Source organism: Pteropus alecto, unplaced genomic scaffold, assembly GCF_000325575.1.
Source record: "Pteropus alecto unplaced genomic scaffold, ASM32557v1 scaffold146, whole genome shotgun sequence".
In the NCBI taxonomy this organism is placed as follows: Eukaryota; Metazoa; Chordata; class Mammalia; order Chiroptera; family Pteropodidae; genus Pteropus; species Pteropus alecto.
Window position 1 is genome coordinate 30,264,915 of NW_006442107.1, and position 14,001 is coordinate 30,278,915.

The 14,001-nt window shown below is 35.2% G+C and overlaps 1 pseudogene; it reads left to right on the forward strand.

The window, feature by feature from the left end:
• Positions 1-7,176: 7,176 nt before the first annotated feature.
• LOC112469424 lies at positions 7,177-7,289 on the forward strand (annotated as a pseudogene).
• Positions 7,290-14,001: the final 6,712 nt, after the last annotated feature.

Here is a 14,001-nt window from a genome sequence, read left to right on the forward strand (position 1 = left end):
AGTCTTTTACCACTTTGGTTAAATTTATTCCTAGATATTTTATTTTTCTGATGCAATTGTAAATGAGACTGTTTTCCTAATTTATCTTTCTGATCATTCATTTCTGGTGTATAAAAATGGAATAGATTTCTGAATATTAATTTTGTATCCTGCTACTTTACTGAATTTGTTTATCAGTTCTAATATTTTTTTTTGATAAAATTGCTAGGTTACATTTTTAAACCACAAAACCAAGCAAAATGTAGATTTACATTCTTATGTCGCAAATTATTTTAAAGAAGCAAGGAAATGATCAACATAAAATTCAGCATTGTGCTCACTTCAGCAGCACATGTACTAAAATGCAGCATACTAGTGGAGAGGAAAATTAACATTATCATGATGTTTTCATTCTTCAGTTAAATGTTGGCTTCATAGGTGGATCTTTTTTTCTATCATGAGTCATAACGGACATATAAAACATGTTGTTTTGCACATATAAAATATTACAGGACTTTTTTAATCATTTGAAATGGTGTACCCTAGTCATCCAATATAAGAGAAAAGCTAACAGAGATAAAAGAATAAACACAGTACTTTCCCTGTTAACTGAACAATCCATTTTTCCTGTTTTTAAATCCCTTTTCTCAGCAAGACTTGCTGCTTTTCTCTTGGAAGTAAATTATCTCACTGGACCTTTTCTGAGCAAGTACTATATGCAGTTAGCAAAAGGCAGGTAGGTCAAGAGCATGTGCTGCTCCTACTCACCTTCATTAGACCACCTTCATTAGACCACATTATTCTCAAGGAAGGTAGAGTCTGTGACTGAACCAAAAGCATTAGACTCCTCCACACTGTTTGAGAGACACAGGGCATAAGTTGAACCCTAGCATGTCTAGCTCCACTGAGAGAAATCTGAGCAGGAACAAAAGATGGGGACGCAAATTACAAGTAAGAGAAACTGACTCTGGTTCTCTTAAGCAAAAAGGCATTTGCTAGAGGACTATCCAGGGCTTGGAGACAAAACAGCTATGGCAGGATCAGACAGAAATAAAGAAATTCACATTAAAAATAAATAACCTCTTACACCCATGAATGTGACTGGCAAAGGTAAATTTGTTAGAGAGAATGTGAAGCAACAGGAACTCTCACCTATTTTTAAATATAAATTGGTACGCCTACCAATTGGATCCAGCTGTTTCTAGATATATAAAGTCTAACACATATGCAAAATTGACATGTTTATTGGGACAGTGTAATAAGAAAAATTTGTTCATAGTCCAAAATGATATACTACACAGCATTTAAAATAAATATGCTAGAGTGACATATATTCCATCACAGATAAATCTCTAAATTACATTTGAACAAAAAGATCAAATCGCAGGATAATACATACTCATAGACCATTCATGTAATGTTTGCCTATAGATACATAGACATCTACTCAAAATATAAAACATGACTGAGAATCATAGAAAATTACAGCATAGTACTTATATCTCAGGAGGGGTGAAGATAAATAGGTCCTGGGACAGGAGACTTCAACTTAATTACAATGCTTTCATTTTTTAAAAAATGGAAGCAAATATGGCAAAAATTTAGATTATTAAATCTGGATAGCCAGCATAAAGTTGTTCATTTTCTTATTCTCTATACTTCACTGCATATTTAGAAAATTTGAAATAAAAATTCATCATTCAGAGATAGTTTTATAGGAAGAAATTTTTGTCCTCATATTTACTTCTATAAAAGTTTCATTTGCCCATGAATATTAGCATCAACTTATATACTCCCTCAATACAATCACTTGCTGAGATCCCTAAACAACAACTGAGATGTAGGACAAATCATAATTGTCATAATCCCTGCAATCACTATTTATTTAGTTCTTCCCATGTGCTAAGCATGTGGTGGCAGCCTCTCAACAGCCCTTTCAAAGCTAATAAGTCCCAGGTAACACAGCCATTCAGAACAAAGCCAGAATTTGTCTAATTCCAAAATTTTATACCTTAACTAATGGTTCCATTTCTAATATCACATTGCTTCTGCTTCTAACTACAACTTTGAGGCAAAGCATGTGTTTAATGCATAGAGTAATATTAACATACATTTCTAATTGTCAGATAATGGGAAAATATGTAAATAAATTACTTGCCCAAGCTCACATGGCTAGCTGATCGAGAGTTAGAACTAGAATCTAAGATTAGACAACAGACCACTTCACGTCTTACTGAAGATGACAGAGTACACTCATTACAACAGATTATCCAATAAATGCTACTCTAAAGCCTTGCCCTAATTAAATTTTCCTAATATCACACCACTAAACACATTCAAAAAAATCTTCCGGGAGTATCTTCAATACATTGGCACTGGAATCATGATAATTGGTACTGCTGCCTAAAATAACATGCCACATTAAAAGACATATAAAAATACAACATTTGCAGCAATAAATCAAACTGTTTTGTTACTAGAGCATGTCTCTATAAAGAGTATTTCAAGACTGCATATTTGTGAATTCTATTAACCAGAATTTTCATCAGGCAAATAAAAAACCAGCACTACAGAAACTTTCTCTAACCTGATACAATAACAGGGAAGAAGTCATACCAGAGTAGTGAAAAAGTCATCCAATCACAAGTTCTAGATCTGACTCTCCAGCTCACTGATGATGTGACCAAGCCTCATGCACATGGACTGGAAAGACTACAGAGCTCCTGTGAAAAATGACACACTATTTGGGACATGCTCTTTTTTTAAATGAAATATAACCTACACACAAAAAATGCATAAAAGGTAAGTGTATAGCTCAATAAATTTTCACACACTCAACACATGTAACTAGCACTCAAATCAAGAAACAGCATGCATGTCCCCTTTCAGTCACTAATTCCATCAAGAATAATTTTGGTTACCCAAACCTCTAACATGATAGATTACTTCTGTCTCTTTTCATACTCTATATAAATGGACTCACAACATATGTTGTTTTTGTGTATGGTTTCTTTTGTTAACTTCATGTTTGTGACTCATCCATATTTTTGCATGTAGATATAGATAGTTCACTCTTATATAGTATTGTGGAGTGTATCACAACATATTTATCTGTTTTGTTTCTGATGAAAATTTAGGTAATTTCCAGGTATAGAGTATTGCAAATAGTACTATTTGAACGTTCTCCTACATTTCTCCCCCTGAAATGTAGATTTCAGCACACTTCTGCTAGGAGTGGAATTACTGGGTCATATAGTATGTACATTACTTTCTTACTGTAGCAAATTACCAAAGAGTTGGTCACTTAAAACAATACAAATGTATTATTTTACAGATATGGAAGACAAAAATTCTAAATGGGTCTCAGTAGGCTAAAATCAAGGTGTTGATAGGGCTTTGATGCTTTCTAGAGTCTGTAGATGAGAATTCATTTTCTCACCTTTCCCAGCTTCTAGAGGATGCCCACATTAACTGGCTTGAAATCCCTTCCTCTATCTTCAAAGCCAGCAATGGCCAATCAAGTCTTTCTCAAAACACATCACCCTGAGAATGATTCTTCCACTTCCCTCTTCTACACCTAAATGACCCATGTAATTACAAGAGTTCATCGAAATAACCCAGGATAATTTCCCTATCTTAAGGTCAAACTGAATAAAAATAAAAATGTTATCTTATCTTTGATTAAGACAAATAAACCTTCACTCACTGACTTAGGTAGTAGCACAGAAGAGAGCCATCTTCACTGCAATTTTAATTCCCTCTTGCTTTGTAACATATATTTTCATAGGCTTTAGGGATTAGGATATGGACAACTTTGGGCACAGTATGCATATATTTTTAAGTGCTGTTAAAATTTTTAAGTAGTCCAAAAAGTTATGACAATATGGCAAACTCGACTTTCTTTCTTTCTATGTATCAGATATAGTTTCTTCTGTCAGCCTTGTAATTCTTTTAACTAGAAAAATCTTTTTGCAGTTTTTTTAATATAATTTTTAAAAAAATTTTACATGTACATATATAATTTCCACTATGTAAAAGATAGTATACTAGGAGCTATAATATAAAATAAGTGGGTGATTTCTGGTCAAGATGGTCAATTGGGTAGATAGAGAAAAAAAAGAAAGAAATATTGAGAAAATATTAAAAATGGGAAATAGTTAGATGCCAGAAACAAAGATAAAATCGATGAAACTAAATCAGATTAGCGCATTAGGGGCTTTGCTTTTTATTCCCATCTGAGGATAGGAAATGGAACCATAAGTTGCAAGCACGGTTTTACGCTAGAAATAGACTCTGTCTACAGAGCCAAGAGCCAAGAAAATGTTGTCCTAGCTTTAAAGACTAATAAACTGTCCCTCACTGGCCTAGGCAGTAATACAAGAAAGAGCCATCTTCACTAAAACATGGGTAGAAAAATAATCACCAAAAAATCAGAAACCCAGACCTGCACTACACATAGGTATGTGGCTCCAATGCCCCCTATCCAGCAGTGCAGAAAGTTCAAATCAGTGACAGCAAAACTGCCCCATATCGCAAGCATCTGAGACACTCTCAGAACTCATGAAATTCTCACTGAAAATAAGCTCACAGACTAAAACTACAGAATACTCAGGGAAACCCATGAGAGTCAGCAAAAGCAACAAAAAGAAATCTTCGTAATAGGAAAAGTCTAGCAGAACTTAAAAACAAAAATGTATAAAATATTAAAGAAATACATGAAATATATAGACTCATTAAGAACAAAATATGGTTCCAATGGGGGGCGGGGAAAGCAGATTTGAAAAATAGAAAATCTAGAAATGAAATACATAATATGGTAGGAAAACTGGCATCCAGAGCTGAAACAATCACCCGGAATAAAGTACAGGAAGCACAACTGCTAAACATTATAAAAGAGAAGAGACATAGAGAATAACTTAAGAGGCATCAACATATACCTAACAGGAAATCTAGAAGGAGAGACTAAAACAATAAATAAAAGAGACAAAACATTTAAAAAGCAAGATCAACCACAGTTCCTGCCCTCCAAGAGCTCACAGTATTCCAAAAAAAATAACTGGCCTATGTTCTCAGAGCTGAAAGTAGCATCTTGGACTCCTGACTCCTAGGAAAGTACTCTTCCAACCTTGACACTCTGCTTCCCAGTGTCTCATCAGCTTCTCGTCTTTGAGACTTAATTGACATAAGTGTGAAGCAGGGAAGTAATGTAATCCCACAAGCCTGGGAGAGTCAAAGCTGAGATTAGGAATCTATTTCCCTGGATCTAGTTAAAGATTCAGTACTATAGTTTTTAACTGTTCCCCTTTCGTTTAGATAAACCAAATAATTTACATGTGCTAAAGACCACTGGGCTTCTGCTTATAGTGCTAGTAAGGAAAATCCATTGGTTTAGCCAGCCCAATATCTTCCTTCTTTGTCCAGCTACTTTTTACTTTGGGAAGCCACATTCTAAGTCCACATAGTTCTAGGGTAGAGAGATAACTGGGAAAAGGCCAATTCAATAAACTTCACCCTCTTGGCCACAGTACTTGCTTCAGAAATAGATACGTAACTTTAAAAAAACAAAGAGTCTATTCTAGGACTCATACTGAAAATACTGTGCACAATAATCTTTCTTCTGAGACTGTTATATTAAAATTAAGTCTGCACCTGCCGTGATTGCCAAGTAAAAGAGAGCTTCACTGTACCAAAGCCAACGCAGAAGGAGGCAGAACCAAGTGACAAGTCCTTGGATCTAGCCATATCTGATCCAACGCCACACCAGGACTTCTTAGTTTTTATGAGCTAATAACAGCCCTTTTCTGCTTAAGATAGTTCGAGGTGGATTTCTGTCATCTGCAACTAAAAGACTCCAGAATAATAAAAACTTTAGAAGCAAGGAAAAAGCAATGACAGCAGCAACAAGAAGACAGCTTCTGTTTTTAATTCCTCAATTTAAAACACAGAAAGATTTGGACTGTAATCCCAATACTACTCTAACTCATTAACCATATCATACTCTGTGAATTCAATCTGGATTTAAAAATGTCTTAGGGCTCTTCCAACAATCTTCAAAAAAAAACTCACAAAATTATGAACAAGTTCAAAACAAAATGATTGTTAATTATTTGAAACTTAAGAAAATAAGACATTTAGAATTTGGGGAAAATTAAGAGATGGCACAAAATAAAGTTTCAACTAAAGCTTTAAAAGAGTAGCAATCAATAATAATGATAATAAGTGGGTTTTAGAAGACATAGAGGCAATAGTAAATGAGATTTGGGGGCAAACAAAGCACCTAATTGTTTATGACTGAGAGACTGGCATGTAAAGGGAGCACAAGGGTGGGGTGATGAGTGATACTCACATATGTGTTTGTATAACTTTAAGCATAACTCTAGCTATATGAAAATAGACATCTTTTTTTCTGTCATTCACTTTCAGAGTCTCTTGAGCCTCTTTATGTTCCTAGTCATTCAATAATGTTAAAATGATCTTCCCCATAACTCCTGAATATCAAATATCAATGTCAAGGAGTGCACCAAACTCCCCTTCTCTCCATTCTGTCCACCAAAAGACACGTATATCTGTGGCCAAAAATACAGAACACGTTATGTATAGAGTAAGCAAATATTAAGTGACCAGCATATATGCCGACGTATGCCATATCTGATTGCTGACAAAACATATTTTGTACATTCTAACACATCTGAAACCAGGATAGTCTTGCAACACTGCCAGCCAGGTAGCAATTCTTATGTCATTATCACTGCCTGCCTATGCATGAATCTGGCTGTGCCTCCTGGCAACTGAACAAAACAACTGTAACCATTTGATACTTTGGTCAATAAATCATTTGCAGATTATTTGAAGAAGGAACAGGAGACCTAGTTGTTGTCAGATCAACCATTTAATAATACCATCAAAATGTGCAGAATGTATGCCAACAGCTTGGGAGAAAAACCCAGAGACAATAGTGAAACGCTCTTTTAAGAAATGATTCAACATTTACACTCTCAAGGGCACAAAGGGTGATACTGTACGGGAAAACACAGACAACGATGACTGATTCAGTAGAGTTGGATTCTCAAGGCGACTGAGTTTTAGCAGGCCTATCCAACTTATTAAGCTAATATTTACCTTTTTGAATTCACGAGTTATAAATAATAAAAATATATGTTTAAGTATAGAAGAGTTCTTTAATAAAATATATGTTCAGTCTATAGCCATGCCAACCTGAATGTGCCTGATCTTGTCTCGGAAGCTAAGCAGGGTCGGGCCTGGTTAGTACTTGGATGGGAGACCACCTAGGAATACAGGTGCTGTAGGTGTTGTAAATATAAATATATATGGTTGTGTATATATACACATATATATATATATACACACACACACAGTGTGTGTGTTGTGTGTATATATATATATGTACATATATATATACACATATATATAATGTTCATAGTGATAAGAAAACATTATGCAATTGTTTAACTGACATTGCTTTTTTTTACTACTGGCCCTTAGAATAATGAAGCAACTTGTAATTAATAGTCTCTTATATTAGATGAAATGTGGTAGCTTCTATAAAGAAATCATACAGAGCAAATCTACCTTGTAGTTTGCAGAAGGTATGTTTGTTCTGGGGTATGAAGATTTATTTATGATAACCAAAAAGATATGAGCCGATTTCCTTACAATACCACCCAGATAATTTCAACTCTCTATTTACATATGTCTTTGTATCTTTGCTCTAACAAATCTGTGCTTGAAGTTAAATAACATAACTTCATTTATTTCTGAAATGCTTCCTTTGTTATGTGATTAAAATCACTGCAAGGAAAATAGAACCACAACAACACCAATACTTCTCTCGAATCATTAATGTTTTACTTTTCTCTCTCTAAAAATATCTCTTTCTAAGGTATCTAGGCTCTCAGAAATCGATTGCTCTCAAAGAGATAAAAATAATATGCTCTCACAGGAAACTAACTATACGTGTATTAGAGTTTCGTGACTGCTCTAAAATCAACAGAAGTTTACAAATTTAAAATAACACGTTTCTTTACTCTAATGTAATACCTTAAAGATTCTTATCAAATTTGAGTTACTATCCTAAAAGCCATATATAGTCACATTCTTTAATTCCTAATACTTTGCATTCACTTATTAAATCAAATTTAGTAAAGGCTTTAATTAAAATCATAGGTCAGACCTGTGATGCCATGTGCTTCTAAAAGCCATTCAAATTTGCAAATAAACATTTATTGGGGACAAGACCAATACTTCCTCAAGTAACATCTAGAAAAACTAAATAATATATTTAACCGATAAAAGCATCACAGAGGTATGAATGAGAACTAGAAGAGCTAAGATTCCCCCTCTCCCCACCAAAAAAAACCCACCAAAAAAAGAAAACACCAAACCTCAGAGACGTTAGTTGTTGATCTGTATCAACATTTTTCTAGTTATACCTGCACATGTGAAGAACCATGATGGAGCTCATGTGGTATTGTGAGGCTAAAAGGTCAAAACTAGAGACTCGACCCTCAAATATAGGACCCATTTCACTATAACATACATAGCAAAGTGAAAAATGAAAAAGCTAAGCCATAGCATCCGAAAGCAACATAGTTTTCTAAAGTCTCACAATACTATGAAGACAAAGATCAGAATTAAAGACTCGACAAGAAGAGGCCAACACAGCAGATTCCCAGTTAATAAACTAGAGGGGTATGCCTAAAGAACAGGGACCAATGAGAGATAGACTGAGATTTACAGAAACAATAACCAAACTTCAATTCAGCTAGATTAAGATGATCAATCCCTCCTTGAAGAAATAAATAAATAAATAAAGTCTCTCTAGAGGAATATAATATCAATCTGTAACATTCAGAGCCTCCACAACTTTTTATACACAATGCCTAGCATTCATTCAAAAATTACTATGCGTAATAAAAGATAATTTGACCAAAACCCATAATAGACCCATAAGTAATACAGATATTGGAGCTAATAGCCAAGGATTTTAAAATAACTATGATTAATTTGTTCAATAAAATTAAGGAAAATACGTGAAAATACATGAAAAGATAAAAAATGTCACCAGATATTTGGAATATATATAAAGGACCAAATGGAAATTCTAGAACTAGAAAATACAATATATGTAGCCCACTGATAGATGGGTTTACAGCAAATTGATAATGAAGTGATTTGGATAACAAGTCAAGTAGAAAATACATAAACTGAAGCACTAAGAATGAAAAACACAGAAAAAGACATAAAAAAATATATAGCACACAATGAAACAATGTAAAATGTAATCGGAGTTCAAAAAAGAAAAGAGTGAGAGAACTAAGGAAAAGCAATGTTTCGAGAGAAAATTGCCAAAAATTTTCCAAAATTGGATGAACTGCTCTCTACAAAAAAAGGATAAAAGAACCACATCAAGATGGATAGGGAAGATAGAGACATAATCTCACAAAAACAAAACAAAACAAAACAAAAACAACAACAAAACAAACAAACGCCCCAACAAGGTGACACACAATAGGGAGAAATCTCACTACACAGGCTCTTCTCTCGGAGGAGCAAAGAGAGCAAAGCATATTTGGCACTCTAACTTCTAAGAGCTGCACTGGAGAGAGAAATCTCTAATACATCTGACTTAGAAAACCAATGGAGTTGACAAAGATAACATCCACTACCATTTTTATCAATATTATACTAGATGCCCTAACCAGCGTGATAATGCAAGAAAAAAAAAATCATAAGGACCAGAAGGAATAAAACAAAAATCATAAGGACTGGAAAGGAACAAAATAAAACTATCATTATTTGCTGGCAACAATTCCAAATACACACAAACACACACACAAAAAAAAATCCAAGAGAATTAACTACTAGAAATTAACAAATTTACCAAGATTGCTGGATACAGGTCAATGTAAAAAAAAAATCAATTTTTTCCCTAAAATTAGTAATAAAAAATTTAGTAAAATTTTTAAAGGTCATTTACAGTGGCATTAATTAATATTAAAAATCTAATACTAGCTTTGCCTATTCAGGATGATGTCAGAAGCATGGCAGCATGAGGGATATATTCTCTTATTTCTCTCCTTGATATTACAACAAACTGAACAGCTACAACCCAACATAGAACACCCAGCCTAGCACACAAAAACATCTGAGATATCTGTGCATCGGAGCACCTAAAGGTGAGTGAAAACAGTGAGCAAGGGAGGATAAAAGGAAGAGGAGCAAAGACCAGGGGAATGGAGATAAGACAAGCAGAAGAAAAAGGTCAACTGTATATATGAAACTTGCCTTTACATAAACTTAATGGTATCTACATACAAAAAAATTCAGAACTGAGACACATAAAGTAAAACAAGAGAGAACAGAGGGAAAAATCCTTTAACACCACCAAATTAAAATAACAAACAGAAACATAAGGGCAAAGAAACAATGGAGATACTGAAAACAAAAGATAAAATGGCTATAAGAAAACATCATATTTCAATAATCACCCTAAATGTAAATGAACGGACCTCACCAATAAAAAGACACAGAGTAGCAGATTGGGTCAAAAAACAAAACCCGACCATATGCTGCCTGCAAGAGACACATCTCAGTTGCAAGGACAAATACAGACTCAAAATGAAAAAGTGGGGAACAATACTCCAAACTAATGACAGCCAAAGAAAAGCAGGTGTAGCCATAGTTATAGCTGATGAAACAGACTTCAAGATAAAAGAGGTAACGAGAGACAAAGATGGATACTTCATAATGATAAAAGAGACAATAAACCCAGAAGACATAACATTTATTAATATATATGCTCCCAACCAGAGAGCACCAAAATATGTAAAGCAACTACTAATAGAACTAAAGGGAGAAACAGACCAAAACACAATAGTAGGGATCCTAAATACCCTGCTGTCAGCTATGGACAGATCATCCAAACAGAAACTCAATAAGGAAATATCAATCTTAAAAGGCACATTAGGCCAATTGGACATCATTGACGTTTACAGAGCCTTTCATCCCAAAACACCAGATTACAGATTATTCTGTAGTGAACACGGAACATTCTCAAGGATAGACTATATGTTGGGACACAAAACTAGCCTCAACAAATTTAAGACTGAAACCATACCAAGCATATTTTCCAACCATAATGCCTTGAAACTGGAGATCAACTGCAAAAAGGAAGTGGGAAAGACCAGAAATATGTGGAAATTAAACAATATCCCACTAAAGAATGACTGGGACATAGAAGAAATAAAAGGAGAGATCAAGAGATACACAGAAACAAACGAAAATGAAAACATAAATATCAAATCTTTTGAGACACAGCAAAAGCAGTAAGAAGAGGAAACTTCATATCATTACAGTCCTAGCTCAAAAAAAAAAAGAAAAAGAAAAAATCATGAATAAACAACCTAACATTACATCTTCAAAAACTAGAAAAAGAAAAATTAAGCCCAAAGTCACAGAAGGTAGGAAATAAAAATTAGAGCCGAATTAAATAAAATCGAGAACGACAACAACAACAACAACAAAAACAATAGAAAAAAGTAATGCAACAAAGAACTGGTTCTTTGAAAAGATTAATAAAATTGACAATCCCCTAGCTAGACCCACTAAGAAAAAAAGAGAAAGGACAAAAATAAAATTGAGAATGAAAGAGAAGTTACAACTGATACCACTGAAATACAAAGGATCATATAAGAATACTATGAAAAATTATATGCCACCAAATTCAATAACCTAGAAGTGGACAACTTCTTAGAAATAAACAACCTTCCTAGACTGAATCACAAAGAACTATAAAATCTAAATACACCAATCAACAGCAAAGAAATTGAAGCAATCATCAAAAATCTCCCACAAGACAGAAAAAAACTGGCGTAGATGATAGAGGCTCTGTTCACCCCTCTGGCAACCAAATCAAAATTGTGACAGAAATAAGGAGCAGCAGCAAGGAAAAAGCGCCTGGGATCTAGATGAACAACCTATACAACTAAGGAGAAGTCCAGGAAATCACCCTGCAACGGCAGAAGGTAGGAAGGGCGAAGAAGAGAGGCTACCCAGTCTCCGCCTCGAGCGGCTGAGTGAGACGGAGTGAGACATTGGCAGTGGCAGAAGCCTCTTAAAGGAGCCGCGTCCACGAGTGGATTTTTGCGGTGACGGACCTACTCGCTCTGAACACCAGTGCCAATTTGGCTGCGCGCAGGGGGTACTAGGGACTTACAGGGAGACATTGTCAGAGTGAGAGCCGAGGCGAGATTCACTCTGTACAGAAGTGCTGGTAGTATTCATTGTCCCCTGTTGAGCCCTCCCCGCCACAAGTGCAGTGCCGCCATAGCCATGACGTCATCAAACTGGATAACAGAGGTCGCTCCGCCCAGAGGATTCCCTGAAACCGCGCCTATCCCAACTCACGGCTCCACCCAAACCACATCCAGGTAGATCCTCAGCTAGTCAGGTGCTCCTTGCTGAGCAGTGCCTAGACTCATACTGGAGCCAGCTGACCTCGGTTTCTGGTGTGGCCTTTTGAGGCAACTATAAGCACAGCATCTGTGGATTGCTGGTTAAATCTTGACAGGTGGCCCCAGAGGGGTAGAGGCTTGGGCTAAATTTGGCCTGCAGCTGACTGTGCCACTGGACACCTACTTCAAAAATCTACACTAATAAGACTGGGAGACTTAGGAGCTTTGCTTAGTACATAGAAACAGACACAGAAAGGCAGCCAAAACAGGAAGACAAAGAAGCAGAAACCATATGAGAGAATAGAATGGAGATCCAAATATAATGGAGGCAGGTAATCTAACAGATGCAGAGCTCAAAACACTGGTTATAAAGATGCTCGATGATCTTTTGGGAAGTGTAGATAAACTCGAGAACTTCAACAAAGAGATAAAAAAACATAAAAATGGAAATGGAAATTATAAAACCCCAGGAAGTTCAGAGAATTCCAAAAATCAGGGATCCAAAGAGGCCCACACCAAGACACATCATAATTAAAATGCCAAAGGTTAAATACAAAGAAAGAATATTAAAAGCAGCAAGAGAAAATCAAAAAATTACATATAAAGGAAAACCCATAAGACTGGCAGCTGATTTCTCAAGAGAAACTATTCAGGAAAGAAGGGCTTTGCAAAAATTATTTGACAGGATGAACACCCAGGATATACAATCAAGAATAATTCATCCAGCAAAACTATCATTTAGAGTTGAAGAACACATAAAGAGCTTCCCAAACAAAAATAAGCTAAAGGAATTTATCTTCACCAAGCCAGTATTACAGGAAATGTTGGAGGGACTTCTTTAAGAAGAAAAAACATGTATCAAAAACAGGAATAAAGATTGGTAACAACTACATTCCTATTAATAAGTTTTAAATGGAAAATAATTAAGTGCCCCAACCAAAAGGTACAGGGCTGAAAGGATAAGAAAACAGGACCCCTACATATGAAAAGGAAGAGGATGAAAAAAGATATTGCTTTGATGGATCTAGAAGGTATTTACATCAGACAGAAAAAGATAAATACTATATCATTTCACTTATATGCAGAATTTAAGGAAGAAAAAGAACAAACTAATTAAAAACAGACTCACACATATAATGGACAATTTGGTGTTAGAAAGAGGGGAGGGAGGTTTGGGGGCTGGGAGAATGGGATGAAGGGTTAAAGAAACAAATTAGTAGCTGATGGATGGTCACAAGGATGGGGAGCATGGCATAGGGAATGCAGTTATCATTAATACGTTGGCTAGGTGGAGGGTCAGGGGAAGGAGGGAGCAATTGGGGGGATCGTTTTAAGAACTATATAGATGTCTAACCAATGTACTATATATATATATATACTTGAAACTAAATTTAAAAAAATTAAATTAAAAAAAAATCTCCCACAAAGTAAAAATTCAGGACCAGACGGCTTCACTAGTGAATTCTACCAAAAATTTAAAGATGATTTAATACCTGTTCTTCTCAAACTTTTCCAAAAAATCTGAAGTAGAGGGAATACATCCTATCTC